General features: G+C 45.7%; 1 protein-coding gene across 16 annotated transcripts in view; it reads right to left on the bottom strand.

Annotated features, from left to right (window-relative positions):
• NCOR2 (nuclear receptor corepressor 2) overlaps positions 1–19,235 on the bottom strand; it is a 260,683-nt gene that overhangs the window by 198,727 nt on the left and 42,721 nt on the right. Inside the window, exon 1 of one of the 16 annotated variants that reach the window (XM_030024270.2) lies at positions 9,207–9,288. The exons of the other annotated variants lie outside the window; for them this stretch is intronic. The gene's annotated coding sequence lies outside the window, so the exon portion shown is untranslated. Of the gene's footprint in view, positions 1–9,206; positions 9,289–19,235 lie in introns of those variants that run through there. 16 annotated transcript variants of the gene reach the window in all.

Consider the following 19,235-nt stretch of genomic DNA (forward strand, 5'->3'; position numbering starts at 1 on the left):
TGCCAAAGCAAACAGTGTCCATCGCACCAGACATGAGACCCGCAAGGTAAACACACCACTGCCAGATCAGCCCCATAGCTCGCTATAAGGGAGCAGATTGTATTTCTGTGCCTTGAAACACACCTAGAATAATCTGTAACAAGGTACTTAAAACTTCAACACATGTAAAGCCTAAAATATAATTTCTGTCAACCTAATAGGCATTACAGGTCCACAGTGTATTTTATTAGCTAGATACTAATAGAGCTACAATACATCAGGTCACATTTTAAAAGTTACAAATAGTTTATAAAGGCTTAATCAATCATTAAAAAGGTGTTTTAAAAAATGGCTAAATCAATCATCATAAGCCAGAGCTCTAAGTGAGCTATTGGACTTTATAATAATCTGCAATATCTCCAGCTGAGGTTCTCATATTTACCTATAAGACATCATCATTTTACAGACCTGAAGAACAGAACACACTATCTATCATTTCTTAACTATTTGTACATAGACTTTTATGTAAATATAGGCCATACATGGTCTCACTTCATGTAGGTGATGTTAAAAATACAGATGAAACATTGCGGAGCACTAAAAAGTGGTCCTTTGGGATGGCACTGGAGAATATTTAATAAAGTCAAGAGCTGCAGGCTAATTTCCCCCGAGAGTTCCCATTTAGAGCCTGTCGCAGTGAGAATCCATCACAGATAGCACTGATTCACCCACACCAGAGAAAAAAAAACACCTCTTCTTCCCTCCCCACTGCCAGCCACCAGGATATCACCTTCGGTAAACGAAGTAAGCATCTCTGGAAGAGTGCTGCCTACAGCATAACACTTCCCAGATGCTGCGAGCGCAGCTGGTGAACCTCGCTCACTCACTCACTCTGCAGGCTGCAAACTTGATTCCAGGGGCTGCGAACATCCCGCTGCAGGTGTGCATTTGGAGAGGAGAGAGGGCATCTGTCTGCTCGGATGCTTGCTCAGCTCGGAGGAAGCTCCTGAGCAGCCTGAGGCTGTACCCAGCGCCAGTTGCCCCTGGCTTGGAGCGATTGGGACTTCAGGAACTGTACGCTCCAAGCCTGACCCGCAATGGGAAGCCGAGAGTTTGCTCCGCTGACCTAAAGAGGAGCCGATGCTTAGGAGCAGCAATTCCCATTCTTGCTCTTTGGTTACAGGCACAAGCAGTCTGTGCTCTCTCCTCCAACAGGAGACTTCTGAAAGCAGACAGGCAAGGTGACAGAATGAGCCTTGCATCTTCAGAGGGAGCTCATAACACTAAGATATTTAATGTAGCATTTCTCAGGGGATGGGGAGGGAAGGCAGCTATCAGGTGCACTCCCATCATCCTCCCCACCAAGGAGAGACCAGATGTCTCACCTGAGCTCAACCTGGGGCTGCTATGTGTCTGGGAGGGACGGGAGGAGAAAGGGCCAACTGAGCAAAAAGGGAAGTATCTCTTCTACTCCAGCAAGACAAGGTCCCTGCCAAGAAATCCACTGCCAATTCCTCATTTGCTTTACTGAGAGAAGTTAAAAACAATAAGCAGAGGCACACAGCTGGAGCAGATGTTTTTAATTCTTCACTGCTCACAAGCAGCAGCTCTTCCCTTCCTGCTCACCCACCTACCCTCTCTGCTGGCATCCAGTGGTGGGAGTGTGATGCTGAGGACAGAGCAGAGCCCTTCCCCAATGCCAGAGCCATCCCTCGAAGCTCCCATCCCAGCCTCTCTCAAAAACCTCCCTGGGATGGGTTGTGATCAAGCACTTCTGCTTGCTCTTTGTCATTCATGCCAGGTAACCTCTGTAAATACTTCTTAGCAATCCCGAAAAGCAAGCTAGGCTGCAAGAGGTGCAGGAAAGTCTGTTTAACACGTAGACTGATGCATTAAAATAACCCACCTCCTGTGGCACCGCTGTTCCCTTTAGTTATCAGGGGGTATTCAAATTTCTAAGTAAAACTGCTAAACTTTAAACCACTGTAAAAGTCTGCATCACACCCATGTGTGTGAAGTGGAAAAGGGAAAGGCATCCTGTCCGCTGGTTTAAAAAGATGATTTCAGGTCACTGTCCCCAATGAGAGCTACTCAGCTAAGATAAGATCAGCCACTAAGCAGGATTACAAATTTATCTTCCCTCGGTAGTGCGATCTTCCACTAATAATCATATCACAGAAAATAATATAGAAAATATTTTAAGAATTGCACTTTGAGTCACTAGCAAGGCATGAAATGCTTGCAAGAGGCAAAAAGCAAAATCTTTTAACTGCAAGGGTGACACGAACCACCAATGGGGAGCACAGATGCAGAAAACAAGACACCACAACCCTGGTGTCAACAGCAGCACAGGAAAACCCAGGCAGTGCTGTTACACTGCAAATCAAACTAGCAGGGCTCAGTTGGGAGGGAAGATGCGAAGCATCACTAGCTGACTCACCCCGAGAAGCCAGGATTTGACGTGCTCTGCTTCCGACAGTACTTCTCTGTACCTGTAACTTACATCTGGGCAGTGCCTTCCTGCCCCAGGACTATAAAAAAAATCAATACAGACACAGTCTAAGACATCCAACCCCTTCAAAGGATTAAGGGCAATTTTTATACTCTCACTCCCAGCCCCAGTCACACACTCCCTTGGGCCAGCCCTGCCTTCGCCTGGTATAGAGCGGAGGCAGTTCCAGGAGCTAAGCCGGCAGACAACTACAGTGTAGGTACAAAACTTTAAACCAACATTAAACCTGCCAATAAACTTTTAGAGACCACAACTGAAATGCATAAGCCGCTACACCTAGACCCAAATCTAGTGATTTTGAGAGTGGATCAGAAGTATTTTCCAAAATTGTGCTGGAAATTAAAACCTATATATGCAAGTAACACAATTTAGGGATGCAGACTTCCCAGCTTCCCATCATCATTTGCACAAAGACTTCAACCTCATCCCACTAATCACTGCACCGGGCAACAGTGGACTACTCCATCAATGATATCATTGGCAGATTTGATTACAGTGCTGATTACATCATCACCCACAAGAGATTATGCAGCTTTCCAAATGGCACCAGCAGCTTCTAAATAGCTTAGGTAGGGAAAGCCATGAAGGACATACATATTTAAGAAGTCTCACGCTGTTAATTTAATGGAATGACTTTCAACACTATCTTTTGGAAATATCAGTACATGGACAAAGTATTTTCACATGCCATTGCCAATGTTAGTGAGCCAGCACATGCTTATGAGAATATTTTGGTTCCTGGAAAAGTCACACACACACACTCATGGTGAGTGAAGGACTCTGCAACAAGGCAGCCAAGACTGAGACTTTGCATGAATGTAACCAAGAAGAATGTCATCGCTGGTCGCAGGGGAATGGGCAACCCAAGATTTGCCAAGTGCACGATAAGGAATACGTGCACTGAACCATCTCTCTCCAGGATGGGAAAAATACTTAGAAAAGCCTATTTAAATGACTCTCAGCAGAAGATAACAAAGTTTAATAACAGGAACTCAAATGAGAACCAAGCACTCGTTACAGAATCTGGCACTATGCGTCTGGGAACGTGAGAAGGACAGCGTTTTTCTGTCCCCATGCCACACACCAGCGTTAGATCTGTCACGGGTAGCTGCTTCTTGCTCTGCCTTCCCTCCTCTGTGTGGATTATTTGCAGCAACAGCATTAGAGCAACCATCAAGCAGATGCTTAAAAAATGCAGAATGACGTTCAAATGACATCTATCCATAAATCAGCCCAAACCACAAACATCTGAAGAAGATTTTCACTTAATCCAATTTACTGTAATCTCTCTCTTTAGTTAAAATGACAGAAATGTCAAAATGGGACTTTACTCCTCTGTCAAAGCATCTCATGGTGAAAAGGAAAATAAGCAGGCTCTTACATGCAGCACCACTTATTAGGTTAGAAATGTCAAAACTGTACTTTGATTCTCACTATTAGCAGTCACATCCACATGCTGTGCCCTTCTGTTTCACTTCATTTCCCCCAAAAGCGAACACAAAGCGTATGCTTGATGCCAAGCATCGTCTAGGCAAAAAAGCAAGTTACCCATTTTTTGTTTCTGATAACCATGCACTCATCTCTATTCGAGGGCATGCTACCACTCCTAGGGTCTCTCTTATATCACATATAAGCAGTCTTATTTACCGTCAAAGGTCTCAGGAAGACTGCATTCTGCTGTTTCCACAAAAATAAAGCAACAATCCAAGCCTTCTCAACAGACCAACCTTAAATTGCTTTCCCCCATCTCTCCACGTTAATTAGCAAATAGGGTAATTGACTCTCTGCCTCGGAGTTAAGCACGTGTGTGTCTGCATATATATTTCCGCATGTGAGTGCGTGTATCTTTTTTCCCAATGGTCACAAAAATTAAGCCATTATCCAAGAGTCCAGGAAAGTGAAAGAAAAATACGTACTGTCAGGAGCAGGGTCTTCATGCATTATTTAACGAGAACTCAGTTGGCAAAACTGGTGTTGTTTTTATATAAAAGCTAATAGAAATTGTACCTCCAGGTGTCAAAACACTGATGGTAATTCCTGCTGCCTCAGACATCTTGATGTTTCAATTTTAGCAGTATGAGGAGCCTGCAGGGAATCCAAGAGGGTAAAGTGCTTGTACTCAAAGAGAAGCAGAGAGAAGGAGAGCCTTTTTATTTCTTTATAAAGGGCTCAGGGGAACAGTTCTACTCACTGGAATTATCAGATCTGGTTCCCCTGCTCCTTCCCTTCCTTGAAAGAGGAAAGAGCAAGATAGGCTAACAAGGAGTGATTGTATCGTGTTGACAGAAAAAAAAAGAAAAAAAAAAGAAAAAATCAACAAGGCTGCTAAGAAGTAGCATAAAGACAAAGAAGTGAACAGAAGATATCATTGGGGTGCAGCAGCACAAGAACAGCTGCAATTAATGGGATACTTAAATGATTTCTACAGAACAGACAAGCTGCGATAGAACAGAAATTTTAAAGCTTTTGGGTTTTGTTTTGGTTTTGGGGTTGTTTTTTTTTTTTTTTTAAGTTTGTGCCTAAAAGCACAGCAGCATGTTGGACCCCTCCATTACTAACTTCCAACTGCACTTTTTCATTTCCACCCTTGGTGCCAGGGAAGATCAGAGCTATATCTACCTGCACAAGACCAAAGCCAACACAGGGAAGCTTTAGGCTGCTGACACTGGTGCATCTAGGGTCCTCCGGTACGCATTTATATATAGAATAGCTACCTGCTAGCTTTCATTTAATAAAAAGGATGTTAGTTCCCCACATCAGCAGATGGAAGCATCTCCCAGACCCTCCCCCCAGATCTTTACTGTCCTTGCAAGGCACTGCAGATGCTGGCTGATCTGCCAGTCTTGGTCTTTATTCTCTGCTCAGAAACCTCCAAGGTCGCAGATGACATCTCAACTGCCTCCTCCCACTTCGTAACCTTTTCACAGCTTCCTCCTAGATTCACTTTGTGTAAGCCATGGTGGAAGCAGCTGCCCACCTTTGAAACCCACTGCTGACAGTTGAAGGATAGCTGCGTACAGCACCCTATAGCACAAGTACACTTCAGGAATGAAGCTGTAAAACCAAATGCATGCTTCCACCCAGTGCAGTGCTTGCTGCCAAGGGCTTTTCAAAGGTATTAAAAAAAAAAAAAAAAAAAAAAAAAAAAAGATCGACTGTCCATCTCTCTTGCTTTCTCTCCCCACTATCTGCACACCTTCTGCCACCCCACAACTCCTCTTTTTCTGATGCAGCAAAGATTTGACTTCTGGACTACAGCACAAATTCACTGACAACTTACACCCCTTTGGGCCAACTCTGAGGACGGGATCACACAGAACAGACTCAGCCCATTGCACCTACCCAGAGCAATGACGGGATGACGGGACAGTAAGAGCTAGAGATGCATAAAGTGTCCTCTTCCTGACCACCCCTAACAGGTACAGCAAACTCTAGCCAAAATCAGAGCCACAGCAAAGGCACGAGACAATAATAAACTCTAACAAAATTTCAATAATTAATTTATTATGGCACCTATGAAATAGTTGTTTCAGGCCAGTGTCCCACCTTAAAACCACAGACAGTCCAGGCCACCATCCCCAAGCACCCCAGCAGAGGCTGCGAGGAGGAGGGTAGATGTGCACAGCCCTCAACATCCGCACTCCTGGGCTGCAGCTTCTAGGAAAGCCCCGAGGAACACTTCAAGGTCCGGGTGCTCCCGTTTCCAAATTGCTTCCACCAAGGGATGGCAGGGGAGACAGACAAGAAGAAAACAATAGCTCAGGAATCCACAAGCAGCTCGCCATGGTGTTCAAGGGAAAAAAACCCAACTTCTCCAGGCAGCCACTCAGCCAGGGACATAAAGGTCTTGGAGAGACCCTTTATTGGGTCATGAACTTTCACAACCCCATTGCAAAAACAGCACTGAGGAAATTCCCAAGGAAAAGTAAGTGGATGCAAGAGCAAGCTCAGCCAAGGAGTGCCAGAACTGCTGCCGATCACATTTCACCTAAGCACATGCCCAGCCCTTCACACGCACGCTTCTTCCACCCGGCAGCCCACCGAGCAGCACAACCACCCCCTGGACCTGCATCGAAAGCATCCCAGGTCCTGCCTTGCCTTAAACCTGGAGCATCGCAGGGACTGGGCAGGGAGCAGGGCACTTCCCTCCCACCTGGATCTGCATCCTGCAAGGTTTTCCCAGGCAGCTGTACCAGGCCCCCTCCCCACTCACAAGTCCTGCTCAGGCATCACTTACAGCTCACCAATATTTCAGGGACTGGCGGTCATCACTCCCAACTGCCCCAAGAGAGCCATTTGTTGCCTTCTTGCTCCTCCAGCCATGTCTCACAGTGCATGGTATAAACTTTAAGAGGCAATGACCTCATCGAAGCTGGGAAGAGGGAGGCGGGGGAACTGGCTCCTTGCCACCTTCTCATTTTTCACATAAAAAAATAATTATGAGAGAAAGCACACTTTATTCTTATAAAAAAGAAAAAAAAAAAATCCCATTAGAAGCAGCAAGCCTGCCTTGGAGCGCATCACTTGTACAGCAGCTCCCAGAGTGGCACCTACCCGGGGTGGTGCAGAGTGGGACCCCCAGCACCCCCTGTACCCGTGCTCCAAGACATAGCCCCCCAAGCACCCCCAGACACCCCACTGCTCCACCAACTACTTCAGGAAACATTAGGCTACAGTGCATCTGCTCTCATGTTCGTTAAGGCTGACTTCCCCGTAAGTGCAGAGAGGGACTTCCAACTCTCTCTAATTTGTAACTCCTCCAAAAGGGCAATTAAATAGGCAAACCATAGCTGGTGACTGGGATTTCAGTTCAGCTCTCTGGGATCAGGCCATGAGACAGGGCTCTGCAGTGAGCAGTAACTGCAAGGCACGTCATTAATTTTGCCCAGACATGTATTGCACCCTATTTCTGAATGCACATATAGCATGTGTGCGGCACTCTGTAGACACAGGATACACGAATCCTGCATACTCACACATTTTATATACTCGTATTACTTATGTTATAGATTCACACATACATTACTCATAGCTCTTAAGAACAGAACATACAGTTCATCTTGGCATGAATCCCAGAGGAAGAAAAAAAAAAAAAAAGCCTCGCAGTAACAAATCTAACTCGCATTGAGTCCAACAGCATCTGTGGTAGGAGTCAGAGCAGTATTATGGATCATTAAATTACTGAATTATTTTGTATAGCACACCCATGTGTCTCTGATAATGCCAGTCAAGCCTGCTGTTTCAAGGGACGTTTCCTGACTTGAAGAGTGCCACCACTTCCCTAGTTTTTGCCTGTAACTGTGGGAAACTGTGGAAAAAGCAGTTTATTTCTGCAGTGTGCATTCAACAACCCCTCACGTACATCAGTTCCACTGAGGCAGCCCTATATTTCAAGTTAGGGCCCAAACATGTTCATATGGGACTGTAACTGTCCCTAAAAATTGCAGTATCTCTGAAGTTAAGCATGCTAGCCAACACCGGGCTCCACTCTCTAGAGCAGACTGGCACAGCAGTAGGGATATTTAATCTGTGCACACCATACAACAATGGCAAAAAGTCAGATGAGCACAGACTGAGAATGTAACTCCCTAGTAGGACACTGCAATGAAGGAAAAAGTTTAAAAAAAAAAAAGTCACAGCACGCTGCCGCTTCTATATGCCTTTGTAACCTCCACAACATGTTTGCAGCATATCAAAGCATTCGTCTTCATATCCCCCCCAAAAATGGGCTTCATCCACTCTTAGGAGCTTTACACTCAATGTCAGAGAGATTTAAAGTCACAGTCATAACATTCTCATTTACTAAAGGAGAAATGAGGACGATGAAGCGAGGCACAGCTCACCCCAGCTCAGGTGGCACCGACGCTGCCCTGCTCCAGCCCTCGTGTCCCACCCGCAGCATCCCCCGCCGCAGCTGCAGCTTTGCAGCAGCTAAAGCACGATCCCGCGATCTCTCCCAGGCAAGGGACTCCCACCGCACCAGAAGCATCCTCCCCAGGACTATAGGACCACGACCCTTAGAACCCGCAAAACCACCCGACCTCAAAGTTTTGCGAGTAGAGTTTACCAGCAATAACTCTCTTTATGCGACAGCCAGCACAAAAACAGCAGCTGCGAACTCCCACTGGCCTGACCGAAGTCAAAACACACCACGCACTGCTTTTCAGGCAAACCCAAATTACAGCATCATCTGCTGACTGTTCCCGGGATGAACAAACCCACATTAATTATAGGCTAAACTTTGCAATTCACCTCTCAAAAGCACGAAACATCAGCAAAACTGCTTTGATCACACTGACAAATCCCTCTCCAGCCGACGGAGCAATGCGTGAGACCAAGGCATTCAGGAAAAAAGAAAGAAAAAACAAAACAAAACAAAACTTTTTCTCTCCTTTTTCCTTATTGCTACCCTCCCCCCAAAAATACACGCTCCAAGCCAAGGAGGGCTAGAGGGACAAAATCACCTCAGAAAGCAGCAGGGGCTCGCAAAACCTCGCACTTCGCCTCCGTTGGCAAACGGCTGGCCACCTCCGGGCAACCGCAAAAGTGTATTTGCAGCCTCCAGCACTAAACACTGTTTCTGTGTCGCCGGGCCAAGTCCCAGTTTTTCAAAGCAACTTCTTTCTGGTGTGGCCTAGTTTAGCTCTCCAGACAAAACGCTACCAAAACAAAAGCAGCCCAGCCAGCCCGGGGAAGCAAGGAGGGGGGTACTTACCTAGCAGCATCCTTGCATCACCTCCGTGACCTCCTGCATCTTTAGCAGCCACCCTCTCAACTTCAAAATAAATAAATAAAGAGAGGCCACACAGCCTTAAAACCAAGCTGGAAATGAAATGGAAAGCCTGTAATTATTTCTCAATGCTCCTGCCAGTCTCAGCCTATAAACACAGTGGATTACATAAGTCCACCCCTCCTGTTTTGAAGCCAAAAGTATGAGCTTTTCCTCCAGCTCTGGCAGCAAGTAATAATTCCTCGTCGGCATGGCAACGCTGGCTGGCTTCCAGCAGACAATGGGCGACTTGAAATACTGCTACGGCCTTTTTATAGCTTAGCTCTGAAAAACCTCTAAAATATTAGCTATCTGATGGCTAACCCAACTCGACAACCTCCCCTCCTTTAACCATTTCCTTCCTGCGCCGCTGCCCGGCGTCGCCCAGATGTATGGTCCAGGGTCACCGGGTGGTGGTGCAGGGGATGCTCTTCTTCCTGGGGACAGCACACGGGGACCATTTCCCATTTAATGGATTTGTTGACTTCTCACCGGCGCAGCATCTGCAGTAACTGCCACGGACTCAGCACGATGTCTGGGTTTTTCTGGTTTTATTTCAGTCTGTTACTCAGCAGGTACATTTGCTCTGCTGCATTCGCTCCAGCAAGCTGCGCACAAGGTTCTCCTCTCAGCTCGCCTAGCTTGTGAGAAAACAGACAGCAAAACAACACTTGTGCATGCAATTTTGTCATTGCCCTCCCGTGCGAGCAGCGATGAGGCTTGTGGGGCTCTGTGTGCGATTTGCGGAGCTGCAGGTAAGCAAGACGCTTTACAAATCCTCTCTCAGCAAGTCCTGGGAGAACTCATGTGTCCTTTCAGGATAGCATTGCAGGGATGTCCTGGAAAACCAACTGCACTTGAGACACCCTGTATTCATGTGGCAGTGTAGGGCACTCTGCCCATGCACAGTTTGGGCTTATTCTGCAGCTGAATGAGTTCAAAGCACTAACGCAGCCCAGTGAGACCGAGGACCAGCAGCAAAACCCGGAGTAGAAGATACTCAAGACATCATTCAAGTCAATGATGTAGTGAAGAATGCTGAAGTTAAGGAGCCTCGTGATTGAATTTCAACCAAATCCTACCAAAATGAGCAGCTAACACAAACACACAGCAGCTCCCAAGATCACGTGAAGTTAATATTTACCCTTAGCACACGCACAAAGCCACCCAGGATGACCCCACTATGTCCACACCCTGCACAGACCCCAACCACCTGAAAGCCAGCAGGTCCATCACACCAGCCTCATTTAGTCCTCTGAGCAGGAGCTCAGCGAGTGCCACCGCCATGTGCTGGCTCACTGCAGCTCTGAGTAAAACTCACCCCGAGGGCTGGGAGATCCTCTGCAATTTGCTGAATTTTGCAAGTTAGCAAAGCAGCAAAGAAAACAATAGAAATTAAAGAGAAAATTAAAAAATAGCAGAGCCAAGGCCACCACAAAAATACAGTTAGCTCTCTTCTCAACGCTCAAAATAGTGTTGCCAGCGTTCATGATCTGGTTCCAAGTCTGGCAACGGCTCTGGGAAACCCAAAGGCTCCTGCTCTGCTTTGGTGGCTGGTGACTCTCCACCGCCAGCCCTCATCACACAGGTGGCCTGCTGCCCCTGTGATCTCAAGAAAAGGCTTGAATGCGCCACCCATGGGAGTCTTAAACACTCGAAAACCAGAAGGCAAACAAAAAAAGAACATTTCTTTCTCAATCTCATTAAGTCAGAGAGCATGATTATGATTTTTTGATGTGCAAAGGTGATAACATTGCTTGGAGCTCTAGTTAAATTTATTATTTTATGGGGATAAACATGCTAGGAGACACTAAATGCAAACCATAAAGGTTCCTTGGAACCTGTCAGGCTCACAGCTGCTCAGCCTTTGCTACAAGGCTGCACTTCCTAACGCCATGGAAGAGCCTAATTCTCACAGTAATTATCCGAAAAAGAGTCAAGCAATCGTCTTAGCACAAACCAGGATGAAGCAAACCCTGGCAGATGCTGGTTCTTATAGCAAAGCATCTGAGATGGCCAGAAGCAGCAGTTGTTGCCACCAATAATTAAGTGCACATTGTGCTACTGCAGAGCCAGACAGAGCCACACATGGGGGACAAAACTAGAACTGACACGGAGCATCTACCTGAGTCCCATGAACCGAGAACGGGCTGAAGTTAAGAGAAGACACCTTACTCTCTTAATGCTGTTTTTTCAGACGAGAACTCAGGGACACATGCCTGGAACACATGCATTTTCTAGGGGAGAATAATTTCTTTTTTATTTTTAACGGCAGATTTTCTGGGTTCCACCCCAGTAAATAACAGGCGAACAAGCCACGGAGAACTGAAACCTAGGAACTTGTGTAGGGATGGGATCTAGCCCTGCTCTGCTGAATGCTGCAGGCACATGGCTACATTTCATACTCCACTACTCCACTGAAACCTCAGTGGGTCTCGAGGATACCTTCCTGAGCAGACTGCATTCCATCCCAGTCTCCTGTCCCAAGCCCCACAACCTCCTTCACAACTTGCTATTACTAAGATGACATCTAAGCATCTAAGAACAGGGCTACAAAATACCCCATCCCCAACCTGAAAAGAAAAAGAAAAAAACTATTTGGGAAAAAACAAAGCTGATGTTTTCTCCTGGGTGTAATGCACCATACGCACGTGCCTGCAAAGACGCAGCACCTTCAAAGCAGGCATCAGGAGCCACAGGAAACAGAAAATAATAAAGTCAGAGATAAAAACTCTGCAGAAACCTTGCTACCCTTACACAGACCAACCTCCCTTCTCCAGGCAAGGAACATCCCCACCACGACCCCAGACACACAGATGTGTGATCCAAGACGGGGAACAACAAGTTACAACTACAAAGCCCTGCTGAAACTTTACAATGGCATCACACTACACATGCTCTTCCAGCTTAAACCCTTAATTAAAGGGACTATTCTTTACAGCACTGGAGCCACTCCAACTCCCATTGTTAAATTTAAAATAAAACCCTGCAACCCCACAGCATCTGTAAGACATTAAAATAGTCAATACTGACTTCTTTATTCAGCTTTAAGACATAATTTAATAATTTTTCCTCTCAAACCCCAGATCTAAGGCTGTAAAGAAAATAACCAACAGCACCTCTTACAGGATGCTTTTTTTTTTTAAATGAACCTTCTGTAATAATATCCTTGACCTTTAACAATTCAAAACCGATTAAAACCACCCGAACATGTACAGCCTCCGGACAGACTGCAAGACCAGGATGCGTTCAATGCTGGGTGTCAGGATGAAGCAGACTCTGTAGCACAGAAACCAGCTCCAAATACAATCCATTCATGCGCAAGGACAAAACAAGAAAGAATGCAGATTTGACCAGAGAAAATCACCATGAGCACAGGAAAAATACATCACAAAGCCAATTTTGGTCATTGCTAATAAAGCTGGAACCACAAGCCAGAACCTTGTTTTTATGACCTCCGTTATTCCAAGGTGGGTCTTCACTTCTCCTGCTCTCTCTGAGAAGGAGCCACTTGCAGCCACTTACAGCTCCTCTACCACCAGTCAGGTAGTCCCCATGGTCTGGAAACCACCCGTTCAGCCATAGCAAGGGATCCAGACACAATGACTTCCCTGATGGGACTGGGAGAAGAATTTGGGCTGAAAACCAGCCTCTACAAAGTCAAGGGGAGCAGGATTACAAGCCCAGTCTCCGGGAATATCACCCATTAGCAGCCTCTGAACACGCGCTAGCAGACCGTGACAAACCTCCACATTTCCATAAAGCTCATATAAGTTTAATAACACTACTGGTATTCCTCCTGCAAGCAGTTTCACAGCCACAGAAACATTTTGGGGTGGCAGGTAGAAGAGAAGACCCAAAGATTACCAAATTAGCGTGCAGTTCATGAAGCAATGGATGAGTAAAATCTTCCCTGCAACAGAGGCATGCAAGGTGACCTGGATGAAAGAGGCAGGTCCACAAGGTGTGTGGACATTCCCAATGAGCACAAGCTCAAGTATGTGGCTGAATTCTGCTCTGCTCTGCCCAAGGTGCACCTTGTCCCCACCAGGAGCCTGCCCGGGGAGGGGTACCGGATCATGGACCGGTTCTCACCAGCAAGCAGCCAGCCTACACAGCAGTCAACTGCACAGGCACTTTCATCTCTCTTCGGGTGGTAACATCTTATCTGGGCTATGTTCACAGGCACTCCTGCCTGCTTGCTCACAGCAACTCTGCTGCACCAAAAACATGAAAAGGGCAGCGAGGTTTGCACAAAATCCGAGTAAGTTATCTCCAACAGTTCCCACAGCCAATTAAACTGTTCAGTCATGCATGCTTTAAAGTTCATAAAATTAAAAAAAAAAAAAAAAAAAATCACAAAAACAAATACAAAAGCCTGACAATTAGTGGAAGCAGGTTTGTTTGATCAGCTCTCCCCCACCTGCCAAGTAATTCTGTGGCCACAGTAGCAAATCTTTCAGGCAACTCAGTCCTGTGCACCATCCTACCACACAGCTCCCAGCCTCCCACCCCCACAGCTGCATGGCCAGGGCTAAACCACCCTCTTGCTCTACAACCCAGAGCCTTCAAAAACACACCCAGCCCCAGGTAAAATTACACACTGGGCATACCTGCCTCTACTAGTGGAGCCTGCAGCAGACAAAGAGCTTCGCATGGGCCAAGCCACGTCTTTAGGAACAGGCTCCGACGTCAGAAAATGCTGCTAACACAGGCAAAGCAAGGAAGCACGTGGCACATACATCAGAACCAAAAGGATGCTGGATGAGGAACACAAAGGGAGAATGCAGAAAAAGACGACTCATTCGAGGATCTGTACAAAAGTTGGCATTACCAGGCAGCACCCCTCCAACTGGATCAACAAGTCCAGCAGCAGAATGTATCCCATGGCCTTAACAAGCCCACATCAGCAAAGCAGAACCAAGGTTACATGCACACAAAACCAGCACGTGGTAAGTAGCCATGAAAGGAGAAAATCTGCACTAGTAAGAAGATAGCTTAAAAGGGAAAAAAAAAAACCAAAAAAACAACCAAAGGGGAGTGGGGGAAGTATTTAACCATGTCTTTCAGAGAAACAAATTAGAAGGAAATAAAAACAAAATCAAGAATCTGATCCCAAGCCGTGCTACAGCAGTAAGTCTTCTCTAACTGTTTCAGTGAGTTCTGGACCATGTCCTTGTCAAAGGCACTGCCTAGGCTATTTAAAAAAAAAATGTTAAAAGCATCAAAACTTAGTTCTCTGAAAGGCATACCACTACAGTGTGCAGGACCCTAAGTATCTTCCTAAGACTTGGGAGAGAGTTGCAGAAAATGGAAGAGGCCACATGGACAAACAGACCCTGCAAGCAAAGCAAGAACATGGTTAAGATATTCAAGAGCTAAGTGGCAAAGCAGAGAAAACCCCAGAAAGACAAAAAAAAAACCAGCTAGCTCAGACTGGATGTGGAAACAGGAGGCGACCAAGATCAGCGGAAGTACAAATCACTCTTGTGCAAGCCAAAAAGCTAGGTACAGATTTGAGGACAAGTGTCCAGCCACCAACCAGCAGAAGTGGTAGTCACAGGGATTTTGAAACAAGGCTGAAACCCATCAAAAGCTTCCAATTTGTTTCTTAATTCAGGAAAGGGTCAGTCCACAGCCAACCAACCACCACACCAGTCCTCTTTCAGAGGATTTGACATTCCCTCATTTGCAGCCTGAAACAGAAATAGCCTGTCAAGAAAAAAAACAAACAAAAAAGCAAAACAAGAAGAGGGCTGTACCCTGGTCATGCAATTCAGATGCTTCCCAAACACATACCACTGTTTTCTGTTTATTTTCAGCTGGAGCTTCCCCTTCACATCCACCTCCTCCCTCCTTCCACTTACAAACTGATATGCCATTTAAGATCTCCTATCTGCTGGCTCTGCCCACTGCATCCTCAGCATTTAAAATAAGCAAGCTATGACAAACACTGGGTAAACCCAGTCACTATGAATACTGCAAAAGCAGAGTGGCTGAGGGGTATAGCAGACTAGTCATATGCTTCAATATTTTGTCCCCAAGAGCTCGGCCAATCCATTTAGCAATGGAGCAGGACTAATAATAGACGCAAGGATACAGAGGAGATAAATGTACACAAGACAAAAATAAACCCCAGCCTTGTATAATTTTAATACAGGAGCTAAACTGGGAAATGATAAATGAAGACTGTTTCCACAGTTGAGTCAAGAGGAAAATTTAACTCCCAACAGCCCAAGAGCAAACACACATTCAAAACTGGATGGGGGACTTTCAGAAACCTAAAGGATTGGATGAGCATCACTTATTTAACAAGTTTTTCATTATTTCAAATTACACCAAAAACCAATGCTTTACTGTTTTCCAGGGCAACCAGAAGCAGATTTTACACAACTGTGCAAGTTCTGAGACATCAAGTGCCTGCAGTTGTGGGGCCAACATCCATCTCAAAAAGTTGCTTTCAGCTCCCTGAAAGCGGTGTAGCTTCATGGCAGCTCATTTTGATCTCAGTCAGTGATCCCAAATTAAAGCTTTAATACACTCATACACAGCTATAAACTCCTACATACATTTTTCCTTTATGAGTTTTAGCCTGCCTCCAGTCTACATGGTTAACCGCGCTCCCCCCACAGCCCTGCCTTTGCTTTAGAAAACAACCTCTGGTGTTTAATGAGATTAACTATTTCCCCACAGAAGTTATCTGAGGGATAACTCTTCCCTTCCCACAGGAATACCCAGAGGAGCCTCAAAGATTTCACAACCTTAAGCCCTGTGTCATCACAAGTTACTTCTGCGTACACAAACACCTTCTGCGTGATCAAACAAGGATGCAGACACGGGGGCTGTGGGCCAAAAGGAGAGCTACGATCCTCTGATCCGACCTCTGACCAAATGTCTCCAGCCCAGGGTTTCGCTCAGCAGCTCTCAGACGCTCCCCAAGCCTCCAGGCATGGGAACCACCACGTTCCTCAGCAATCTGCTGCAGCATTCATCACCCTACCTGCCCACCCAGCCTCTCCTACGCGTGACCCTGTACACAACCAGGTGCTCCTCAAAAGGAGCTCCAACTTGGCACAGAAGTGGCTTTGCAACTGGCCATGGAGGTGCCTCTCAAAGGGCAGCAGCTACCAGCAGCCAGGGTCCTGCCACGTACAGCACGAAATGCAAGTTGCCGTGTGGGGTATCTGCAGGTACCTTGACAAATTCTCTCCTCTTGAGCCATGGCTCCCGTTCCCAGGATGATACCAGACCAGCTCCCTCATACCCTTGGACACCTGAAGCAGGACTCCAAGCAGCCCTAGTATTTCTCCCATCTGATTATCTCAAGCTCTGGCTTTCCAACTCAACAGGCACAGGATCATTATTCAAGAGTGATGCGAGATTGGCCAGAGCAGATCTTTTAACCACATTGAAGCCCCTCCTCTGCTGAATGACTGCTTGACCCTCTCCTCTTCCCTCACAAGCCAGCCCTGTCCGTTGCTTCAAAGCTCATTAAAAGGTCTACCTGGGGCCTAATGACCACAGGAGCATCCTTCTTCAGGAAACTCTTGGATTGGAAGGAAGTTCATGCTGGCAGATCATTACCAAAAGGATAAAGGCATAAGAAACTGCTCAGAAGCCCTCTCCCTATCACTAACTCGAGGACAGGTAGGATGCTGCTAGACAGTACCTAGACTCAGACTTCTTTCAGTGAAGTCAGACTGGGCCAGGCTAAATTTCATTCCATGTTTATTTCTGCTCAAACCATCCTACTAAAGAGGAGAAAACAGTCATGTTCCAGATGAGAGAGACTTTTTACAGCAAGCCATGGATATGTGGCACACTTCGCTGAAGGTCCTTCATCATGCATACAAGGTATAATGCTGTCTAGTAATCTGAGGAAACATCCATGGGTTTTTTCAACCTCCTCTAGAAATTGAGATTCAACAGGAAACCACAAATACACCAGGCAATTAATTTTTCTTTACCAAATGTTTCCAGTCATGTCGCAATTTTAACAGTAAGCAAACTATTTGGGTTCTTTCCAGTTCTTGTGCAACAATGTTCCTCATTTTTCATTTTATTTTTTAAATAATCTGGCTGAGATTTTTAAAAAAAGAGTTTAAAACAAGTTAGGAAGTCAGTGTGAACAGAGCATACTCTCCCCACTAAATATTTACCCCCCCAGAGGTTTCCATATCACATAGCAGAGGTTTTGTACAAACAACCAAGTAAAGACTTTTCCCAGCTAAAAATACAGCTAACAGCCTAAGAAATAAGAGCAGAACAACATATCTACTGACACAGGCAATGCCAAGCTATCTGAACCACATAAATAAAAGTCTCATTCAAACACTTCCCTGCTCCCCTCCCAGCACCATTCCAGGAGAACAAAGAAACATTAAGTCTTACTTTCCTGGTGTATATTTGATCAGACCTTCTGTTAACACAATATGACAACAGCAATGAAGAGAAGAATATCACAGCTAAACAACCGTCTACCATTCCCCTTCCTTCTGCTGAGTCCTTGCTGACGCAAGGATGGAGCAGCTGCTGTCTGTTTTTAAACAGCTCCATATTTCATAAGAAGCCGCTGATTTCTGAAAGGACAGAAAACCCAGCCAATGGCTTACAAAATAAGAACCAAATGAAAGCAATTCAGGACACACTATTTAAACATGGTGTCCATTTGCTCAGCTTCCTTGCAACATACCACCGCAGCTGAAATTCCTAAGACAAGTTCGTCCTCTGTCTCAGCCTACTCCATTATCACCATGAGCACAACTTTTAAGTATTCATCTAAAACACAGCAGAGGATGCTGGAAAATCCCTCCCATGGCTCCAGATAAGAAAAATCTTGAAATATGGGAGAAAACAAACCCATGTGTCCAGCTTGATGCAATCACAGAAACTACTCCTGCACCAAATTAACATTACTCTCCCCAGTTGTGTTTCCTGCTGCTGAGGGACACTGTGTCAACATTACATGGCCATTTGGGATGGAAAGACTCTCCTTGAAGGACCTAGCCACACATCTTGAACTTCTGAAAACTTACCAGCAAAACATATATAGCTCCTGATATTCATTTATTTTTAATTAGGGATGTATCAGATATCTGGGAAGCCCCTCATCACTACTGAAATTCCACAGTTAGGTCTTCTTAAAAAATCTACGTCATAGGATACAAGTCACTGTGTATTAGGACCTTAAAGAAAGGACCTTAAATCTTTTCTGTTCCGACTCTGCAGCTCTCGCTTTGGCTGTTAAAAGCAATGGGTTATACCAGGCGAGTCCCTCCTGAGGGGCTCCAGACGCCTGCTGTCTCCTTTCTAGTTAATAGCTGCTGTAAGAATACTGCTTTTTCGGCCGTTTGTGTCATGTTGATTAGCTTAGATAAGGACTTGGGGAAGGAGTAGGGAGAAGAAGAGAACATGCAGGGGGAGGAGGATTTAAAAAGAAAAAGAAAAAAAAAGTCTTTCATCTGCTCTAATAATTAGCAGGTCATGCTGAAAATTATCAACATCCCTTTAAAGCAACTGTGCATGAAATGTGCAGAGCCCTGCTCAGGTCACTGCATCCATGCAAGTCGCTTAGTTACATCAGTCACTAAGACCCTGTGGTTTTCTAAACTCCCCTGGCTTCATAAGGGCTCTGGCCAAGATCCTTCTACTTCCACATTTCCACTCCGCGAGATGGGGGGGGGTAACAAGGCTCACCTATCTTGCCGCTCAGTCACAAGGGCGGCGGGCATGAAGATGCCAAGGCCAATCAAGGACTAATTAAAAGGTTTGCGAAGGACCTTCAGATTCTCTCATAAAGAAGCACAGGGAAACTTACTGCAAAGCATTTGCCTTTCCTGGAGAAAACTAACTGGGTGCAGGAGCCTGCTGTTCATTGCTGGGATGTTTTCCCAGGGAGACCGTCAACACGGAAGAATCAGACTCTGCCCCAAATGTGACAAAGATCTTCCGTAATTCATCACCAAAGCTGCTGTC

The sequence above is a fragment of the Aquila chrysaetos genome, chromosome 9 (genome assembly GCF_900496995.4).
Source record: "Aquila chrysaetos chrysaetos chromosome 9, bAquChr1.4, whole genome shotgun sequence".
In the NCBI taxonomy this organism is placed as follows: Eukaryota; Metazoa; Chordata; class Aves; order Accipitriformes; family Accipitridae; genus Aquila; species Aquila chrysaetos.